Source organism: Helianthus annuus, chromosome 11 (genome assembly GCF_002127325.2).
Source record: "Helianthus annuus cultivar XRQ/B chromosome 11, HanXRQr2.0-SUNRISE, whole genome shotgun sequence".
Classification (NCBI taxonomy): Eukaryota; Viridiplantae; Streptophyta; class Magnoliopsida; order Asterales; family Asteraceae; genus Helianthus; species Helianthus annuus.
The window spans coordinates 157,640,759-157,657,124 of NC_035443.2; positions in this window are offsets into that span (position 1 = coordinate 157,640,759).

A 16,366-nucleotide genomic window follows, 5' to 3' on the forward strand; every position below is an offset into this window, starting at 1 on the left:
TGTATGTAAGTATGTGTTAATGTGCATAAATTATGTTTAAGTTTCATGATTTATATGTTTATGGTCACGTTTGAAAAAAAAATATGTTTAAGTTGATAATTTCTATGTTTATGTTTTGGTTTGAGAAAAAAATATGTTTAAGATGATAATTTGAATGTTGTTTATGTGTAGATTTGAAAAAAAAAAGTTTAAGTTTGATAATTAGTATGTTTGTGTTTAGGTTTGAAAACATTTATATTAACTTTGAAGTTATATATTAGTTAGGGAATACCCTCCTTGATTTGTATTTGATAAACACTTGTTTGAAATATTTATTTGAATTTGAGTTACACTTGTTGTACTTTTCCTTAATTTCTATTAGATACACATGCTGTAACATTTGTAACTTTATAGGGATTATGTTTTCGGTATTGCTTATATTCGCTTATCTGATGGCGGATGTGGCCCCCTGGGGACATGGGGGTGACGGCGCTCGTGATCCACAGCCTCCTGGTGGATTTCGTGGCACGCACGAGACTGACGGTAAGTCTTTTACTAAATTATTTTGTACTCCTTATATTTTATATATTATAAATGTTGTTACTAATTATTTTTGTTTTAATTGCAGTGGTTCCCCAAAGAAGTTTAGGGGGAAAGCCAAAAACGAGAAACTACGGCGTCTGGTAAAAGCGGGGGGGGGGGGGGGGGGGGGGGGGGCTGTATCGCTTACGTTTGACAGACAGGTCACGTTTACCCCTGTTGGTAAATCAAGAGATATGTTTTCAAGGGAGGCCAGCCTGTATATGTGGCGGACCATCACGTTCAATAAATTTGGATGAGATAACGTTGAACAACATTACAAGGATGCCGTCATGAACCACTTACGGGTAAATAAGTTATATGCATAAAATTTTATCAAATATTTATGCACATGCAAATCTAATTTATATATGATATTTTAACTTTTTTATTTAATTTGTAGGAAAATTTCAATTTTGATGAAGTGGAACGTGTTTATGAGGCGAGAAACTTGACGGGTGGTATTAGGACGGTTCTTATGAAGCGGTACACTGGCCGCAAGTACGAAGCTAGAAAATTATTTGAGAGCGAGGGAGGTTACGATGATCTTGAGAGGGCAAGGGCGTACCATCCGGCGGATATGCCCTGTGAAAACTGGTTGAGAACTATCAAAGGTTTCCTACAAGAAAAATATATTAAAAGAAGCAAGGCCAACAAACTTGTACGCGAGAAACAACAATTCCCATACCATGGGGAGATATCGTCGTCGTACGGTAGCACCGCCTATAAAAATGTAATGTTTTATGTATGTGTGCGTGTGTGTAAGCTTTTGTTTATTTAATGTCTAATCTAAGTTAAATGTTAAACAAGGATATGGATTGGGTACCTACGTATGCTAAAACCCACACGGACAATCAAGGGAATTGGGCTGATCTGGTTGCTGAATAAAATTACGTAAGTATTTCTTTTAACTATTATTTTCTATAACAAATATATATATATACACATATATATTTAATCATCTTCGTAAAATACAGCGGAACATACAAGAGGCCACAAATGAATGGAGCGGTGATGGTCCTCCAATTGCCCCGTATCAGGAAGCGTTGGGAGAGCGGCGAGGATGATACCGCGGGATGGGGCCTAAACCTTCTTCCAACACGTCCTCCAACATGTCGTCTTCGCAAGCTCGGACGCAAGAACCCTTTTCCGAGGTAAACTATGCAATTTATAAAATGATAAACGAATGCATGTTTCCTTGTTAAATATATGTTGGTAGCGTTAATTAATATGCTAATATACGTTTTGATATCTATTATTGTAGGATTTTGTTAACAGCTTGTTCCAAACCCTGTCCTTTTTGAACCAACTTAACAACTATCTTGCTTCACAAGGAAAAGGAGAAGGAAAGTCAAACGACTATGATTCTGATAACTTATTCGATAATGATTCCGACGACGAGTGACTTGTTGTTTTTAATGTATGACTTAATTAAACGTTGTAGGATTATAATGTACGACTTAAACGTAGTTTTTAACTATATTACCTTTAGTATATGTTCATGGCGTATGTTTGCGTTGTTTGAAATAGGCAGGTTCTGTTTTTTCGGCCGAAAAAATGGCTGGGTGCTGTATATACAGCAACTGTATTAAAAAAAAGACTTTTAGTGGCGACACGTGTCGCCGCTATTGCCTTAAACCCTTTACCGACCAAGGTCAATACCGGCGACCATTTAGTGACGACACGTGTCGTCGCTAAAGGTCTAAAAGCAATACCGGCGACGTTGACCTTTAGCGATGACAGGAGGCCAATAGCGGCCGATCAATACCGGCGACATGTCGCCGCTAAAGGTCAATACCGGCAACAATTTCCACCAATACCGGCGACAGCTATCGCCGCTAAAGGTGGTCCATTCTTGTAGTGTAAGTTCAATAAAAATCCAAATACAAATAATCGAAAAGAAACATAACACAATTTCCAATTTATTTTACAAAGTCACAAATCCTATGTGTCTTCACTTCCACCCTTAACCTTGTGTACCTGTATCATGTGTAAAATAATTTTGGGTCATCAATAAGTTGGTGAATAGATCTTGATTTTTATTTGAGTTAAAATACATTGATTAATTTATCTATAAAATGTTTAACATGCAACTTTAACTGTATAAGTGACATCAATCATCAAATCAAGAATCACACAACTACCACTACTATGAAACCAAACATAATGAAACATGAGTAAGGAAACAATGATGCGGTTCAAGCCCCGAAGAGCGAACCTATGGAACAATGTGGCATCCCCGGTTCAACCCATGGCTATGGGGAACCGGTCAACCAGGTGGTGGATCCACACGAAAGCAATGATACAAAGCGGTAAACACGTAATGCACGTGTAAGAAACATGTAACGAAACATATTAAGGAAATCATAAACACATAGGAAACTTTAATTTGCACGTGTAAAATGATAAGAAATATGATGAAACAATACCAAACAAATGGCACATGACACACCCCAAAAAGTTTAAATGACTAAAAGGGGAAAAAGAAAGATCTACTCACACTGTAGGGTTTCGTTAAAATCAGAGGCGGTTTTGGGCTGGCCAAGTTGGGCAGGCGCCCAAGGCCTAAAGATGTTAGGGGCCCAACAGATTTATAACTTTATTATGTTATGTTATATATAACAAGCCCAAAACACTTAACATTAAGCCCCAAAGCTGAAGTAAAAGGCCCAAATTCCAAATTCCAATTGCAGCCCAAACACTAACACTGAGCATTATGTCGTGGTGTGGGCTTGTGTGCTCAAAAAAAAAAAAAAGAAAAAAAACCCTCCAAACTGCTGCGATCGTAGTTTGTGTTAGGGATTTTCAGTTGTTTTACTTTTTTTCATCATCATCCAATCATCTATAATATTCAAGATTTATTCCTTGAGGTATGTAATTTTCAATTGTAAAATCGATTAATAGAATGTATTTTTTATTTTTATGTATTGTTTATTGTTTAGGTTTGGAAAATTGGTTTTTAATAAACTAACCTTTGCCCAATTGGTAAATAATAATCCAACCTACAGAATTGGTATATAATAATCCTACCTATCAACATGTTGGTACTCAATGAACTTCTGTTAGTTTTTTTTAACTGAAGTTAGTTTTTAAGTTTTATTTATTACACAAACAGTCCCTATAGTTGTAATTTACTAGTTTTAACTATGAGTTAATAGCCAAAATGGTCCCTGAGGTTAATAGCCACAGCACCGCCACCACCACCGCCGCCACAGCACCGACACCACCACCACCGCCACAACACCGCCACCGCCACCACCGCACCGCCGCCACCACCACCACCACCGCACCGCCACCACCGCCGCCACAACACCGCCAACACCACCACCGCCACAGCACCGCCACCACCACCACCACCGCACCGCCACCACCACCACCACCGCACCGCCACCACCACCACCACCGCACCGCCACCACTGCAACGTTTTTTTTTTTCATACAGCTCACCTAACTTTAAACTTTAAACTTTAAACTAACAATAGAAATACAATACCAAGTGTGAAGATTCCCACAACTTTAAACTTTAAACAAAATGATTATATTAACATTGGTAGATACCTTAGACAGACGTTGAGCAGGAACAGAAGGCGTGACAGATTACAAAAAGCGTTCAAGATTACACAATGGTGAAGATTCCGACAACTTGGGACCAGACGACATCGTAGGTTGAACTCTACAAGGATTCTCTTGATTCTTTTGATTCCGTCTCGCTTTTGCGGTGGTGGTGGTGGTGGTGGTGGTGCGGTGGTGGTGGTGGTGGCGGTGCTGTGGCGGCGGTGGTGGTGGCGGTGCTGTGGCGGCGGTGGTGGTGGTGGCGGTGCTGTGGCTATTAACCTCAGGGACCATTTTGGCTATTAACTCGTAGTTAAAACTAGTAAATTACAACTACAGGGACTGTTTGTGTAATAAATAAAACTTAAAAACTAATTTCAGTTAAAAAAAACTAACGGAAGTTCATTGAGTACCAACATGTTGATAGGTAGGATTATTATATACCAATTCTGTAGGTTGGATTATTATTTACCAATGGGGCAAAGGTTGGTTTATTAAAAACCAATTTTCCTTTAGGTTTTGAGTTAGATGAAAATTATTAGTTTTAAACTTTGATTTTCTTTTATTTTTTTTCTAGAAATTATGCCACCCATTCCTAAATACAAATACCTATCCGGTAGTCAAAAAAATCATTGTCCTAATGCTATAAATGCATATCATGTGCTTTTGACACTTCCGGTAATGGTGGCATCGACATATAGAAGCTTTTCTAAATTGAAGTTGTTGAAGTCTTGTTTGCGATCGTCAATGTCCCAAGAAAGACTTAATGGATTGGCGATGATATCTCTTGAAAACGAAATATTAGATGGTATGGAATATAAAGACTTGATCGAGAGCTTTGCTTCCGATAACCACACCTTCCAGATCAAAACTCCGCTGCAAGACAAGCAAAACTGTTGACGATTTTGGTTGAGGATCGTGTTTGACACAGGCCTAAAAAAAGATTTCGCGCCTCCTCTCAGACGGTTCTATCTCCGAGGGTACAACAACCGGAATAGCATGTGTACTGCCGGAGATGGCTCTCACGCCCGGGTATAAAGGTATTCATATTTTTAATTACAAGGTAATCAATCTTGTAATAAACATGTTTTAATTGTATGAAAATGGAATTGAAGTGGTCGACATAACTGTCGGATCAATTCACGGCGATCTCGTAACTTGCGGAGACTAGGTTGACTGATCGTGACCAGCGCGCAAGCGAGCTGCACACTATACGGTCAGATCCACGCCTATGCGAGCCGCATGCCGCTTGTATGCTAGACGCACACATTGCACTAGAACCGGCGCTATGCGCGCGGTATGCAGTGTAACACCCCATGTTACCGAATGTCAAAGTCAAAGTCAAGATTGACTTCTTTGACCATAGTTAGTCTATTTTATGTTTGCGATTATGTTAGTTGTATTACGTGGAGTAAGTGTCATTAAACAAAGTAATCAAACGTTCAAATCAATGCGAAACACTAAAACAACGGTGAATAATAGGTTGTAACAATGCGATAAAGTCAATTAATCAATAATCGAGCTAATCTAATCATCATCGAACTCTTGACTCGAATTATGCGAACTGTGTGCTGGTATACGTGTGTGTGTGCCTTATGTGTTACTTGTGCGTGTTTACCTTATGTTATGTATGGTAATCAATCGAAACTCAAATCGAAACTCGAAACTCAATCGAACTCAATCAAAATCGAATTATGATAATTGGTGGCGAAAAGACAGCGCGAGACATAGGTGATTGCATGTTAGATATAGTGGTTGGGATTAAAAGTAATTTGAATAGGAAACTCTATTGTATTCTCATCAATCGCAATCGAAATCGAAATATCGAAAATCGTCGCACTGAACGCTCGAATCAGGCAGCTGAACGATCAGGCTCCTAGCCGATCGAACAGCCCAGCCGATCGGACTCCTCTGACCGACCAGCTCGTGCTCTCGTCCTTTTTCTCAGATTCCTTCTGATTCCGGTAAGATTTCATCCTAAATCTTGTACTTTCTTGATCTATACACACTCCTACACCTTTCTATCTTTCAAATCTTACTTTTTAACCGTGAAATCATCAAGATTCAAGTATTCAAGGATGCTGTCATCATGGTGTTCTTGAAGAACTTCATGTTTTGGCTTCAATCCACCAATAATCACTTGGATCCAGCCGATTTCCACATAAACAAACAAAGATCTATCATAGATCTAAACACTTGCATGGTGAAAAGGATTGAAAGCATGTTTTCCAACTTTCTTTCAACTCTTTTACACTCAATGCCTTCAAACCCGTAGAAACGGAGTTTGAACCGACTCACTTATCATCCTAGTAGTTGTGCGGTTCAAGATTCGGGTTCTATCCACGAGATTCTCCGACTTCGGGTTAAACGTTAAACTCCGTTCCGAACAGTTCACCGGCCTGGTTTAGGTGATTGCTGTCCGAGCAGGAGAAACAAGTAAGGACGAGGGTTCTATGGTTCAACTCGTTGTCAAAGTACCTCGATATAACGTCAAACAATCAAAACAGCCAAGTTAGACGAACCGGCCGACCAGGTCAGGAAGCTGACCAATCGGGCTGGCTGTCCGTTCGGACAGCCCAGCCGATCGACCAGGCCAACCGATCGGCTAGCACATGGCCCCACACTTTAACAAATTCATGAAGTCTAGTATTGAACGAAGTGCTGTTCGATCGAACTACGGTCTGATTAGAATTACTCTTCGGATCATGAGATAATATGCTTCAACACTTAATCGATTTGCAATTTGTTCAACTCGATGGAGTGCCACCCGATCGGTCGAGTCGTCCGACCAGGTGACACTCTGATAAGGACTGTTGTTGAAGTACCTAACCGATCGGTTAAGCCGACCGATCGAACGGTCCGTTCAATCGATCGGCCTGAAAGGTAAGGATACTTCAATGTTCTCAAATACTACAACAAAAACCTCAAAAGGTCAAGCCATCATACACAAACACATCCTTCTCAAGGGAATAAACCATCTACTCAAACAGCCCATCCGATCGGCCTACCGACCGACCGGACAGACTGTCCGAACGGACTGGTTAACCGAACGATAAAGTCGTCCGATCGGACCTACCGTCCGATCGACCAGGCTGTCCGACCCTCCAACACTTGTTTCCATTTTACGCGTACTCATCGTTATACTATCGAACTATTCAGGCTAACCCTACTCTCAAGTGCTCCCTTCAATCCATCAATCACTGTGAGTATACTCGAACCCTTTTTGTTTTAGCACTTTTGGGTGTTACATACGTTACTTATTCTAAATCACAATCGAACACACTACTCAATTACTTTAAACGCTAACCGTTACCGCATGTATTACGTGACTAAATGAATGCTTGTTGTTATGTTTACACGTGGAATGCTGCCTACCTGCCTTAAGGACGATAGTACTATAGTTTGGACTCAGCACCCGTTCACACGGGGGTTGTTAAGGACAATTACTTGCATGGATTACAATGGTAATCATGTATTGCGAACTGCCTCGGGCAGTCAACCCGCAGTCATTGGTATCGATAGATCCATGTCGATAATTAACATGCTTGGTTTTCCTCTGTGTATGTGCTGGTTATGCGTAAACTATTTCGAACTCTATTATGCTATTATCAAACTTGTATGCTCACCTTTACATTTTATGTATTGACTTTATTTTAACGTATGTGACAGACAATTAGGATGCTTATCTGCTAGGAAGGCGAGCTTAGAATAAGCGTCTAGAGCATACTTGTCTGTAGATCTTGTAGATCGAGTCTCTAGAAGCATTCGAGCAATTTTTATATTTAAATCTGAGTTGTCGGAACAGAATATTTGACTTGATGTTATTTGTAATAATTTGTTTGCTCTTTAAGGTACGGTATGGGACGTATTATATAAATTGAATAGTAATAATAATTGTTATGGAACTTCTGGACAATCTGTTTCGCTCAGTGCCATGCACTGATGATTCCGCCATCGGTTGGGGTGTTACATACGTTACTTATTCTAAATCACAATCGAACATACTACTCAATTACTTTAAACGCTAACCGTTACCGCATGTATAACGTGACTAAATGAATGCTTGTTGTTATGTTTACACGTGGAATGTTGTCTACCTGCCTTAACGACGATAGTACTATAGTTTGGACTTAGCACCCGTTCAAACGGGGGTTGTTAAGGACAATTACTTGCATGGATTACAATGGTAATCATGTATTGCGAACTGCCTCGGGCAGTCAACCCGCAGTCATTGGTATCAATAGATCGATGTCAATAATTAACATGCTTGGTTTTCCTCTGTGTACATGCCGGTTATGCGTAAACTATTTCGAACTCTATTATGCTATTATCAAACTTGTATGCTCACCTTTACATTTTATGTATTGACTTTATTTTAACGTATGTGACAGGCAATTAGGATGCTTATCTGCTAGGAAGGCGAGCTTAGAATAAGCGTCTAGAGCATTGTTGTCTGTAGATCTTGTAGATCGAGTCTCTAGAAGCATTCGAGCAATTTTTATATTTAAATCTGAGTTGTCGGAACAGAATATTTGACTTGATGTTATCTGTAATAATTTGTTTGCTATTTAAGGTATGGTATGGGACGTATTATATAAATTGAATAGTAATAATAATTGTTATGCAACTTCTGGACAATCTGTTTCGCTCAGTGCCATGCCCCGATGATTCCGCCATCGGTAGGGGTGTGACACATTGGTATCAGAGTCATAACTATAGGGAATTAGGCTAGACTCGACCTAGTCCGAGTCAAAGTCTTAGAGACCTAGACTATAGTTAGGAACCAACAGACCAAGCTTATGTGCTATATATTCTGCTAAATCTCATCAGCACTGCACTCGAATTTTCAGACAAACGACAAGTGACTCAGTCGGGATTAGGTGTGAAAACCGCAAAGTCTCGACTAAGTTGCTGGGTCAATGTTGTTTTATCAATAATTTCTTCGAACGCTTGTTTAACGAGGTGAATTATACCAAATCAGGAGTGAAATCCATATTTTTATGAATAATCTCCTCAATTTCACTAAAAAAAGGAAGAAGTTTCTAAGCCAGGAATACGTGAACTCACAAGTATGACCTAGGGAATACGTGTAGAATTCCCAAGAATCCAGGCGGAAACACGATCCCGAAAGTCGAAAAATGACGACAAGTCCATTGGGAATAGTGGAATCGCTTTGGGTAGTCGATATCTAGTAGCCGCAGACGATCTAATCCTCGATTTTATGTGTTTCTGAGTCGGCAGTTATCACTCTGACAATTCGTCAATTTTATATGTTTTATGTGTAAATTACCTGTTTATGTGTTTAAATTTTTGGAGGATTATTCGATTTTTGCTATCACTTCAATCAACACACACGACTCGCATTGCTCTTCTATCTCAATACGCTAACAAGTCGCTGCAAATCTAGACGTAATTATGCTACGATATACGACATCCTATATAAATATACTATGTTATTCAATATGCTATACGCGATCGCTATATTCGAATACTCGCCAAACATAGAGGCAGTCAGGATACTGTAAGGGCTACTGTGTGTTGGTAGAAGGATTACGTGATATTATCTGCCTCTGTGATTAAAGAGGAATGTGCTTCTGTGTTTATATGTCTCTGTGCTCTACATGCTTATGTGCTTCCGTGACTACGTGAATCTGTGATTGTGTGCTTATGTGTTTATGTGATACATGTTTCGACGTGTTCCTGAGCTTTAGTAAGTAGTTGACGTGTGAGGTGAGATTCGATTTTGATGTGTCTGAGACCTACGACGATGTCTGTTGCAGACCATGTCGTCATCCGGACACCGAACCCCACTTACCCGCCAAGAGAAGAGAGACAAACGTCTTGCTGCTATCATCGCCAAGAAAGTGGCAAAAGCTGTGAGCGATGTCTATGAAAACGTCAGCAAATCTTCTGAGGAGTCGAGAACTGAAGCTCCCAAAGACGCTACCAAGACTGTTTTCAGCTTTAAACAGTTCAAGGCATACGGACCAAAGGAATTCACCGGAGAAGATGGCCCAACAGCTATGTTTCAATTGTTTGATTCTATCGAAGTCACTCTGTGCCAAAGCAGCTGTCCAGAAAATCTCCGTACCCTAAATGCAACCGGCATCTTCAGTCCCGAGCTCTAGACTGGTGGACGGCCGAACGAAACAAACGCGGGAATGATCCAGCTTATGAGCTGACATGGAAAGAGCTGAAAGCCATCATGATGGACGAATTTTTCCCTCCCCATGAAGGCCGAAAGCTGGAGGACGAGTTTTGGAACATTAAGCAGAAGGATGGAGATAACGCTGCCTTAATTGCTCGCTTTAAACAGCTCAGCATCATCTGTCCCGATCAAGTCAAGACGTCAGACATGGCCATCAAGAAGTACATTCGAGCTCTACCCGATTGTGTTGGCGACTTTGTTCATGCCACCAAGACATCATCAATTGAGGAGACTTACTTGCTTGCCGCCGAGATCAATGACAAGCGAGTAGAAGCTGGTTTTTGGGATAAGCCCTCCAAGTCTCTGCATCAAGCTACCACTGCATCGACCGCCGAAACCGCCACTGCTCAACCATCCAAGTCATCACACCGCAAGAAGAAGAACAACAACAACAGCTCCAACAACAAAAACTGTGCTGTCACTACCACTGCTGCTCCTCTACAAGCTGTGCCGACTCAGCAACAGTCTCATCATCGACCAGCACCAGTTACTCAAGCGCTGCCAGCAAAGCGTGCTTACACAGGTCCCCACCCGCTCTGCCCGACATGCTCGTATCATCATCCGGTGGGTCTTGCCTGTCGTTTCTGCACTCATTGCAATCTGTACAGCCATTTTACTACTAATTGTCGCTATGGTTCTCGTCAAGCCCCAGTTCAAGCCACTACTCATCAAGCTCTACTCCCAGCCCCGCAAGGCCAACACGCAGCTCAAGCACCCGCGATCAACGCTCGAGTCTGCTTTGCATGTGGTGACCCTAACCACTTTGCAAACATGTGCCCGAACAGGGTTGTGAAGCAAGAGCCCCAGCAGTAGTAGCAGCAGCCTCAGCAGCAGCAACAACAAGCAACACGCGCCAGAACCTTCAACATCAATGCTCGTCAAGCCCAGGCTGACAACAACATGGTTAATGGTACGTTCCTTGTGAATGGTATTTATGCATCGTGTTTGTTTGATACTGGAGCCGATAATAGCTTTGTGTCGTTTGAATTCGAGAAGCTTCTTAGTCGTAAGCGTCCTTATCTCCCCTCGCCATTCCAAGTTGAAGTCGCTACTAGAAGAACTGTCGCCGTTAATTATGTTCTTCGTGATTGTACTCTCGAGCTCAACAATCACGTCTTCCCAATCGACCTCATTCCAATGCAGCTAGGAAGTTTTGATATCATAGTAGGCATGGACTTTCTACGCGAAAACCATGCTGAAGTTGTGTGATTCGACAAAATGATTCGATTCTCGCTCGCGAATGGTGATTTATTATGTGTGTACGGTGAAACTGCTTCGAAAGGTCTCAAGCTCATGTCATGTGTCCAAACTAGCAAGTATCTCCACAAGGAATACAGAGCTTTCTTGGCCAACATCGTAGTAGCGGAGAAGGAAAAGAAAAGGAAGACCGGAATCAGAGACGTCCCAGTGGTCCGTGAATTTCCTCAGGTGTTCCCTGATGATCTTCCTGGATTACCGCCCAGTCGTGATATCGACTTCCGCATCGACCTCATTCCTGGAGCTAACCCCATAGCCAAAGCCCCATATCGACTCGCGCCATCCGAAATGCGGGAACTCTCGAACCAATTCCAGGAGTTACTTGAAAAAGGTTTTATTCGCCCGAGCACCTCTCCTTGGGGCGCACCAGTCCTTTTCGTTAAAAAGAAGGATGGGTCATTCAGGATGTATATCGACTACCGGGAATTGAATAAGTTGACCATCAAGAACCGTTACCCCCTACCTCGCATCGACGATTTGTTTGATGAGCTACAAAGAGCTACATGTTTTTCGAAGATCGATCTACGCTTAGGCTATCATCAGTTGCGTATTCAGGAAGAATATATACCCAAGACCGCTTTTCGCACTCGCTACGGCCACTATGAGTTGGTTGTTATGCCTTTTGGTTTAACCAACGCACCCGCGGTTTTCATGGATCTGATGAATCGCGTGTGTAAGCCGTATCTTGACCGTTTCATCATCGTATTTATCGACGATGTCTTGATTTATTCCAAATCGAAAGCCGAACACGCGCAACATCTACGTTTGGTTCTCGAGTTACTCCAGGGGAACCAACTCTATGCCAAGTTCTCCAAGTGTGAATTATGGTTAGAAGAGGTTCGGTTTCTGGGTCACATCGTGAATAGTCAAGGTATCCATGTCGACCCTGCGAAGATCGAAGCAGTTAAGAGTTGGATTACGCCAAAGAACCCGTCTGAAGTCCGTTCTTTCCTCGGATTAGCGGGCTATTATCGAAGATTTATCGAAGGATTCTCTAAGATCGTTGTGCCGCTTACCGCTCTTACGCATAAAGACAGGTCTTTTGTTTGGGGAACCGAACAAGAGTCTGCTTTCCAAACTCTTAAGCATAAGCTTTGCAATGCTCCCGTTCTCTCGTTGCCCGATGGGAACGACGATTTCATTGTCTACTGTGATGCTTCCAACCTTGGCCTTGGTTGTGTCCTCATGCAACGAGACAAGGTTATAGCTTACGCTTCTCGACAGCTCAATATCCACGAGAAGAACTATACAACCCATGATCTCGAGCTAGGCGCGGTTGTTTTTGCATTAAAGATTTGGCGACACTACCTGTCTGGTACTAAGTGTACGATGTTCACCGATCACAGGAGTTTACAACACATCTTTAATCAGAGAGAACTCAATATGCGTCAACGCCGATGGGTAGAACTCCTTAACGATTACGACTGCAAGATTCGTTATCACCCAGGCAAGGCAAATGTCCTTGCCGACGTGCTCAGCAGGCGAAGTTATTTGCTTAGTATTCATAATACCCAAGCCCAACACGATCTCGAAACCCTCATCCGCGAAGCCCAACATGCTTGCTTTAATAAATGCACCTTGAAGAAGGAGAGAATCTATCATGATGGAGCCCAGCTTGTAAACAAATCGAAGGGGATCTTCTATTTTCTGGACCGAATCTGGATCCCTAAGCGGACCAAATTACAAAAGATTTTAATGGATGAAGCCCACAAATCTCGGTATTCTATTCATCCTGGTGCCGATAAAATGTACCAGGATCTTCGCTACAAGTACTGGTGGCCGGGTATGAAAAGGGATATCGCTCTCTATGTCGGAAAATGCCTGACTTGTGCAAGGGTCAAGGCTGAACATCAAAGACCCTCTGGCTTACTCGAACAACCGCCAATTCCTATATGGAATTGGGAAAGTATAGCTATGGATTTCATAACCAAGCTTCCACCCACGTCATCAGGTCACGATAGCATTTGGGTTGTTGTTGATCGTTTGACCAAATCAGACCACTTTTTGCCGATACGAGAAGACTACAAGGTGGAACGATTAGCCCGAATCTACACCGACGAGATCATTTATATTCATGGTACGCCTCGTGATATCATCTCTGACCGTGATGCTCGGTTTACGTCGCGATTGTGGGAAACGTTTCAAGAAGCACTCGGTACGTCGCTTAACCTGAGTACCGAATTCCATCCGCAGACCGACGGACAAACTGAAAGAACGATCCGTACTCTTGAAGACATGCTCCGTGCGTGTGTCATAGACTTCGGTGGTAATTGGAACAAATACCTGCCGTTAGTCGAATTCTCGTACAATAACAATTATCATACCAGCATCCAAATGGCTCCATTCGAGGCCCTATATGGAAGGAGATGTCGATCGCCTATTGTATGGCACGAGATTGGTCACTCCCAATTAACCGGTCCTGAGCTATTACAAGAAACGACTGACAAAGTCCTCCAAATTTGAGACAACTTATCGAAAGCCCGGGATAGAAAGAAAAGTTACGCCGATAGAAGACGCAAGCCCCTGGCATTTGACGTTGGCGACTACGTACTCCTAAAGGTATCACCTTGGAAGGGTGTGGTCAGATTCGGCAAGAAAGGGAAACTAGTGCCTCGATATGTTGGACCTTTTAAGATTATGGAAAGGATCGGAAAAGTCGCCTACAGACTCGAACTACCGGAAGAACTCAGTAACGTCCACCCGACTTTCCATGTGTCAAACCTCCGAAAATGCCTGGCTGAGCATGATTTGATTGTACCTCTCGACGACCTTCAAATAAACGAAACGCTACACTTCGTGGAGAAGCCTGTCGAAATCATGGATCGCCAAACCAAACAACTCAGGCGCTCGCGCATTCCTATTGTGAAAGTCCGATGGGAAGGCAAACGAGGTGCAGAGTTCACTTGGGAACTCGAAAGCGACATGAAGGCAAAGTACCCGCAGTTATTCAGGGGAGAGCCTAGAGAGAGAAAGTAGCAAAAGGTGATTCACGGTGCTGTGCAGCTTTCAGCTTAATTTCGGGAAGTAATTCCCTAAACAAGGGGAGGCTGTAACACCCCGTGTTACCGAATGTCAAAGTCAAAGTCAAAATTGACTTCTTTGACCATAGTTAGTCTATTTTATGTTTGGGATTACATTAGTTGTATTTTGTGGAGTAAGTGTCATTAAACAAAGTAATCGAACGTTCAAATCAATGCGAAATGCTAAAACGACTGTGAATAATAGGATGTAACAATGGGATAAAGTCAATTAATCAATAATCGAGCTAATCTAATCATCATCGAACTCGAGACTCGAATTACGCGAACTCTGTGCTGGTATACGTGTGTGTGTGCCTTATGTGTTACTTGTGCATGTTTACCTTATGTTATGAATGGTAATCAATCGAAACTCGAAACTCAATCGAACTCAATCAAAATCGAATTATGATAATTGGTGGCGAAAAGACAGCGCGAGACATAGGTGATTGCATGTTAGATATAGTGGTTGGGATTAAAAGTAATTTGAATAGGAAACTCTATCGTATTCTCATCAATCGCAATCAAAATCGAAATATCGAAAATCGTCGCACCGAATGCTCGAATCAGGCAGCTGAACGATCAGGTTCCCAGCCGATCGGACTGTTGTCCGATCGGACTGCTGTCCGATCGGACAGGCTGTCCGATCGGGGTGCCTAACCGATCGGCCAGCCCCTTTCCTCTTTTGGAAGCCTATAAATACCCCTTGTCACTTTCAAACTTTCTACTTTTGTAAACCTCTGACCAACCAGCTCGTGCTCTCGTCCTTTTTCTCAGATTCCTTCCGATTCCGGTAAGATTTCATCCTAAATCTTGTACTTTCTTCATCTATACACACTCCTACACCTTTCTATCTTTCAAATATAACTGTTTAACCGTGAAATCATCAAGATTCAAGTATTCAAGGATGATGTCATCATGGTGTTCTTGAAGAACTTCATGTTTTGGCTTCAATCCACCAAGAATCACTTGGATCCAGCCGATTTCCACATAAACAAACAAAGATCTATCATAGATCTAAACACTTGCATGGTGAAAAGGATTGGAAGAATGTTTTCCAACTTTCTTTCAACTCTTTTACACTCAATGCCTTCAAACCGGTAGAAACGGAGTTTGAACCGACTCACTTATCATCCTAGTAGTTGTGCGGTTCAAGATTCGGGTTCTATCCACAAGATTCACCGACTTCGGGTTAAACGTTAAACTCCGTTCCGAACAGTTCACCGGCCGGGTTTGGGTGATCCCTGTCCGAGCAGGAGAAACAAGTAAGGACGAGGGTTCTATGGTTTAACTCGTTGTCAAAGTACCTCGATATAATGTCAAACAATCAAAACAGCCAAGTGTTAGACCAACCGGCCGACCAGGTCAGGAAGCTGACCGATCGGGCTGGCTGTCCGTTCGGACAACCCAGCTGATCGGATAAGCCAGCCGATCAACCAGGCCAACCGATCGGCTAGCAAATTCATGAAGTCTAGTATTGAACGAAGTGCTGTTCGATCGGACTACGGTCTGATTAGAATTACTCTTCGGATCATGAGATACTATGCTTCAACACTTGATCGATTTGCAACTTGTTCAACTTATTCAACTCGTTGGAGTGCCACCCGATCGGTCGAGCCGTCCGACCAGGTGACACTCTGATAAGGACTGTTGTTGAAGTACCTAACCGATCGGTTAAGCCGACCGATCGAACGGTCCGTTCAATCGATCGACCTGAAAGGTAAGGATACTTCAATGTTTTCAAATACTACAACGAAAACCTCAAAAGGTCAAG